This window comes from Rhinopithecus roxellana, chromosome 10 (genome assembly GCF_007565055.1).
Source record: "Rhinopithecus roxellana isolate Shanxi Qingling chromosome 10, ASM756505v1, whole genome shotgun sequence".
Lineage (NCBI taxonomy): Eukaryota > Metazoa > Chordata > Mammalia > Primates > Cercopithecidae > Rhinopithecus > Rhinopithecus roxellana.
This window is the reverse complement of record NC_044558.1, coordinates 127194839-127201320: the sequence shown is the minus strand read 5'-3', so window position 1 is coordinate 127201320 and position 6482 is coordinate 127194839. Positions and strand designations below refer to the sequence as shown.

At 38.1% G+C, this 6482-nt stretch overlaps 1 non-coding gene across 1 annotated transcript; it reads right to left on the bottom strand.

Moving 5' to 3' along the window:
- Positions 1 to 532: 532 nt before the first annotated feature.
- On the bottom strand, positions 533 to 702 carry LOC115900232. The gene has a single exon (XR_004059897.1). It is a non-coding gene; the product is annotated as a U1 spliceosomal RNA (small nuclear RNA).
- Between the last annotated feature and the right edge of the window lie 5780 nt (positions 703 to 6482).

Sequence of the window (6482 nt, the reverse complement as noted above, 5' to 3'; positions counted from 1 at the left end):
AGCCCAGTGGGCTCAACAAAACTCAGGCAAAGGCACCACCAGCCACAGAGGTTTCTGGCCAGAAAAGCAGCACCCCAAAGATCCCATGACAATGGGATTGCTTTGAGGTATCACCATACTGCTTTCTACAATGGCTGAACTAATTTACACTCCCACCAAGAGTGTATAAGTGTTCCTTTTTCTCCACATCCATATTTTTTTTTATTTTTTATTAATAGCCATTCTGACTGGCATGAGATGGTATCTCATTGTGGTTTTGATTTGCATTTCTCTAATGATCAGTGATGTGGAGCTTTTTCTCATATGCTCGTTGGCCACATGTAAGTCTTCTTTTGAAAAGTGTCTGTTCATGTCCTTTGCCCACTTGTTAATGGGGTTGTTTTTCTCTTGTAAATTTAAGTTTCTTACAGATGCTAGATATTAGACCTTTGTTTAAAACATAGTTTGCAAACATTTTCTCCCATTCTGTAGGTTGTCTGTTCACTCTGTTGACAGTTTCGTTTTAATTTTTTAAAATTATTTAACAGTATACAAAGGGAAAGCACAAACACAGTCCCCTCACCCAATGACCACAAATTACGTAGTCAAGTTTCTTGCATTTGGGAAAATCACAAGGGTCAGCACACCCGGAGTGCAATAGGTGAGCCTTACTCTGGGAAAACCACCTTTGGGATCACAGTATCTCCCCTGCTAGGTAAGTAAGGTAGTTTCCTTTGCTGTACAGAAGCTCTTAAGTTTAATTAGATCCAATTTTTCAATTTTCACTTTTGTTACAATTGCTTTTGGCATTTTTGTTATGAAATCTTTGCCCATTCCTATGTCCAGGATGGTATTGCCTAGGTTGTCTCCCAGGGTTTTTATAGTTTTAGGTTTTACATTTAAGTCTTTAACCCTCTTGAGATGATTCTGTATATGGTGTAAGGAAGGGGTCCAGCTTCAATCTTCTACATATGACTAGCCAGTTATCCCGGCACCATTTATTGACTAGGGAGTCTTTTCCCCATGCTTGTTTTTGCCAGCTTTGTTGAAAATCAAATGGTCGTAGGTGTGTGGCCTTATTTTTGGACTCTCTATTCTGTTCCACTGGTCTATGTGCCTGTTTTTGTACCACTAGCATGCTATTTTGGTTGCTGCATAACTGAGCTAAGGTGGATTTATTGTTGGAAGCACTGACACATTTCCAGTGGCTACAGACTATGGAGGGTGACTTCCCCTCAAGGTTATCTAATTCCAAATACTCCTAATGATCACAGAGCAACACACTTGGAGTACTCCACTTTCTACCCTTCAGGAATACAGACAATGCATGAGTAGTTCCTAGTTCTCTTAGCAGCTTGCCCTCCTACTTCTCCAACTGTGAAACACTTAGCTCCAGAAGCACCGAGTCAGCCTTGGAAAAAGAGACTACCTTCCTTTGCTTCTTGGTATGGACACTCTTTCATTTCCCTCCCTTTAAATCTAAGCATACCATACTATTAATTATCTAAATTATCTGTTTCTCTCTACTATTTTTCCTTTACCTCTAAGCCAGTTCTCCCTGCAGTATAAGGCATTTTTCAGTTCAACAGTCTCTGTTTTGATAGCCATGGTTTAAAATATTCTCAGAGTTTTAAAAGTCTTAGATATTTAAACTTTCCCTTTTATTTCTTAATAGACCTGATAATTTCATTCAGAGAGAAATTCCCATAGGGAAATTTTATTACATTTCCCCTAATAGATTTATCCTGTTGAAGTGTTTGTTCATGAGGTCTATCCATTATTATAATAGATTCTAGAAGTCTATTTGATATCCATGTGGTTTTCTGTGGAATACTAGTTTTAGTGGTTTACTTTTTGCATGGTACATACATTTTTTTTGACACTTTAACATTTTCACTTGCAAACAGAAGTCTCCACAGGTTGTCACTTTTTTTTTTTTTTTTTTTTTTTGAGATGCAGTCTCACTCTGTTGCCCAGGCTGGAGTGCACTGACATGATCTCAGCTCACTGCAACCCGCGTTCTTCGGGTTCAAACAATTCTCATGTCTTGGCCTCCTGAGTAGCTAGGACTACAGGCATGTACCACCACACCTGGCTATTTTTTGTATTTTTAATAGAAATGGGGTTTTACTGTGTTGGCCAGGCTAGGTTCAAACTCCTGACCTCAAGTGATCCACCTGCCTCAACCTCCCAAAGTGCTAGGATTACAGGTGTGAGCACCGCACCTGGCCAGCCGTCACTTTTTATAAGCATACGTATGCATGTGCAGAAGCATACATACTCATTTTTGCTCTGAACTCTTGGAATTTATAATTCATCAAGACAAGACTGAAATTTGCTTTTTCACACAATACATGAAAGAAGGCATCACTGATCAAAGTGTAGTATAAAGAAAATGGAGGAAAGGGTTATACTAATTAAGAAAACAAATTATTCTCAAGTCCTTGAACAGCCTTCATTCATATAAAAAATACTACATCAGCTCAGGCCAGTGGCATCTCATACCACATGGAGACTACGTGTGGGATTGAAAGAGCTCATTCTGATACTCTGTATTAGGTATTATAATCTACCCACCACTTCATGGATATTTGGTCCAAAAGTCTGTGGACTGACAAACCTAATTACTTCTGTTTTTTTGTTCGATGTTGCTATACATTCAAATTGAGCGAGTACAATTTAGGAAAAAAAATCAAGTGACACAGAAATTAAGCAGAATAGAAATGAAAGGATACACTCCTTCACTGGCCATAGACACTCCCTTTCTTAAATGAAAGCTAAAAGTTGGATTTTAGAATGGAGGTCGAGATGACAATATTAAGAAGCATTAATCAAAAGGCACATAGAGGATCTTGGCACTAACTCTTTATGTTTCTGGTGTGAATTATAGCACAGTGTGATTTCCACTGTACAAGGTAAGTGGGAATGAATATTTTTCATCATCTACAAAAGAAGTCAAAACTGATATTTGACCTCAGAACTATAAATGAATAATAGAATTATGACATATCAAGGATTTTTCTAAGAAATTTACAAGTATGTCACTTAATCCTACAACAACACTAAAATATATCTTTATAACCTCATTTTAAAATGAGGTACATAGAGGGTAAGTAACTTCCCCAAGGTCATACAGTAACAATGAATTTGGGACTCAAACTTAGACAGCCTAAGCCCAGAGACTGCTTTATTTGATTTACAGTATTATCTCCCTACTTTTCCTCCTAGGTCCTTAAAATTATTTGACATTATATATCATAGACTTCTAAGTGTATGATTGAAGGAGAGGCAGGAAGAAGAGGGAAGAAGGGGGAATGCTTAGAAAAATATCTAGCATAAAGAAATTTTCCTCCTCTGGGCTTGAATGAAGCTATTACCCCAAGTACAAAATTGTGAACCAATTGTACTCAAATATTGGTAAATACAGATCCTGGCAAAATCTGCTTCCAGCTGTTCAAGCTAATTGCTTTTTATTTTTTGGACTGGCTTTTTCAGACATAAGTGATATTTTTAGCTGTGTTTTTCACTTGCATCATCAACTTAGATTGAACAAGAGGCTATTCCTTTAATAGTCAGCCAAATCTCAATAATTAACCACGTGCTTCAACATAAAGTGTATTTCACCTGCAGTATATACAATTGAGAATTTCTAAATTGTGCTCCCAAGGCTCATAAACTTCCCTGTGCCCAAATCAAAAACATGCACATGCACTTGACCCTTGGTAACCTCATCTTCTGCATGTGTGTTCTCTGCAGTTAATTTCCTGATGACTAGAGTCCATAAAGCACAACTGTGAAGAAAGCACCTTGGTAAAACAGACTTCCTAAAGTAATGAAAACGATCACTTCTAGAAGTGGAGTCCCATAGCATCATTAATTCCACAAGCAGGTATTGAGTGTCTACTTTGTAATACAGGTCACGGAAATACTGCACAAATAAACCCAGAGCCTGTCATCAAGGGGCTCAGTCTACTTTATAAACTAAACAAGAGAGTCAAATATCATGATATGGTGATAAATATTATAATCAAGAAAGCAAAAGACATTATGAGTCCAAAGGAGGTATTCAGATGAGAGATACAGGGAGTATATGAATCATACCTCAGGGTTAGATAGGGAAAGGCTTTCAAAATAAAGGGCACTTAAACCAGATTTGAAAGAATAAGAAGAATTTAGCTAGAGTGAAGGGAATTCGAAGCTCAGAGAACATAATCAACAATAAATAGCCCTTAGAAAACTGTCAAAACAGTGAACTACAGGTAGATTGGTGTATGAAATGATAATGTGTTTATGGAGGTGTGGGGAATGATAGAACCGGAAAGACACAAGAAAGCACGAAATATTTTAATCATACCAGAATTAATCCCTTCTCACATTGCTGATAAAGACATACCCATGACTGGGTAATTTATAAAGAAAAAGAGGTTGAATGGGCCCACAGTTTTACATGGCTGAGGAGGCCTCACAATCATGGCAGAAGGTGAACGGCATGTCTGACATGGCAGCAGAAAAAAGAGAAGAAAAGAACAAAGTGAAAGGGGTTTGCCCTTATAAAACCATCAGATCTCATCAGAATTATTCACTACCATGAGAACAGTATGAGGGAAAGCACCCTCATCATTCAATTATTTCCCCCCAGCTCCCTCCCACAACACATGAGAATTATGGGAGCTACAATTCAAGATGAGATTTGGGTGGGGACAGAGTCAAAACATGTCAATACCCAAAGCCATTTGCCCTAATAAATAGAGGCTGTGAATTGTTCACTGATACTCTCTGATGGTTGCATATCCCTTCAGTTAAATAAGTATATACCAAAGAGCATAAGTAGAAAACCATGGCACAAGTTTTGATGAAACATGGTAGACCGAAGAAACAGAAAACTGAATAAATGAAACCCTAATATTATAAATGGACCAAAAGAGATTAATAAATAAAAACATAGTGATCCACAGGACAATACGAACACAATGGATATAACAGCAAATGAGAAATGTTTACGAAGTTTTAGAAGATAGAAAGCAAATGGAGGGATGGTAACTGATTTAATGGGTCTAAGAGAGCTGAGTGCATTCAAAGGAATAATGAATCTGACCCAAGATACTGCACTTCAGGATCCCAGAAAAGCCTACGGAATAGAGGTAGAGTGTCCAGGAAAATGGTTATGAGGGTTGGGACAAGTACTACTCCTATCCTTGGAGAAAAATGGAAAGTCTGCCATGGAGAATGTGAACCATAAAGACGCTGAAAAGGCATGCATGCCACCACTCCCAACTCTGTGCTCATTGAAGGAGCTATTAAAGCGCTCTCTATTGCTAAGCCCTTTTGTGACTGCAAAAACCTCAGTAGTGCTCTCCCAGCATCTGCTACCAACCAACTAGAGTTCGCACTTGAGATAAAAATGCATTTGGCTTCCCTGATGTAAACAAGAAAAGATAATCAAGGACTGGATCCTGAGAAACAGGTTCTCAAACATCTCACAAACCATCAGCTCTGTGTGTGTGTGAGTGAACATAGATGTGAACTCAGGATGAAAGTATTGTAAATTTATCTTAAACCAACCATAAAGCATGTCCACATCCATAGTCTTTGCTAACATTCCTTCTCATCTGGACATCTACAGGAGCCTCACAACTGCTTTGCCACACACACTCAGGACCCTCTATCATCCATCCTCCAAGTTGCATCCAGAATAATATTTCCAAAGCAGAGACATGGTTGTATCACCCCTCATCCACCCTCACCCCTGCTATCAAATCATTTCATTGTTCTTAAAATAGACCACAAGATTTTTGCCTGGTCTACAAGCCTCAGGGTTTATCCCCTGATTCACCAGCCTATTTTTGTACCATGCACCCCATTGTGTACTGCTACCCTCCACCATGAACTTGTGAAGATGCTACATGCCATACTTAAGGACTCTTGTTCTTACTCTTTACCTACGTAATTCCTATTCATCCTTTAGATCTCAGCTTTAACAACGTATACATGAGAAGCCTTCCATGAATGTCAGATACCGTTGTAGCACCATGTCCCTTCCCTGCATAGCACTTCCCAACGTTATCATTTTACATGTGGCCGAGTGACCCATTGCTTCAATGACTGTCTCTACTGCCAGTCATTAAGCTCCATGAGTTCAGAAAAAAAAAATTAAAGTTAGTTTTTGTTTTCCCAATACCTAGCATCATGCATGGCACCATAGGAGGTACTCACTGTCTATTTATTTAATTTGGTTGGCTTTGGTGATCTGGATTTTGATAATGTATTTTCAGTCCTAGAAAATACGTCTATGGAAAGTATTTACTAAGAGTTTATTTTCGTTATAAAATGAATTAATATGGTTAAATAGACAAGAAATAACACTTGGCAAATAGTATGACATATATTTCAATAGCCACTTTAATTTCATGAGAATTATTCCATCATTTCCCAGGAAATTTGCAAAGCATTATTGAATAAATAGTCACATCACTTCCTGAAATTACATCCAGCTGGAAATCCTG